A 230-nucleotide genomic window follows, 5' to 3' on the forward strand; every position below is an offset into this window, starting at 1 on the left:
AGTGTATGTAATTGTTAAACTCTGTAAAAATAATTGTAAAAATTGAAAAATGTAAACCTCACAGCTGAACAAAATCACAGCTTTAGCTTCTTTTTCCTCGCTAACAACTAGCTAGGTTCTCGCCCCATGTAGCCCTACCTAAGCTGGGACTGAAAAAAGACTGGATGGCACTTAAACTAGATAACCCATCACTGACTTTGGGATCTCGTAATGATTACTATCAGCATGGG

The sequence above is a fragment of the Atractosteus spatula genome (genome assembly GCF_055471065.1).
Source record: "Atractosteus spatula isolate fAtrSpa1 chromosome 17 unlocalized genomic scaffold, fAtrSpa1.hap1 SUPER_17_unloc_3, whole genome shotgun sequence".
NCBI classification, from domain to species: Eukaryota; Metazoa; Chordata; class Actinopteri; order Semionotiformes; family Lepisosteidae; genus Atractosteus; species Atractosteus spatula.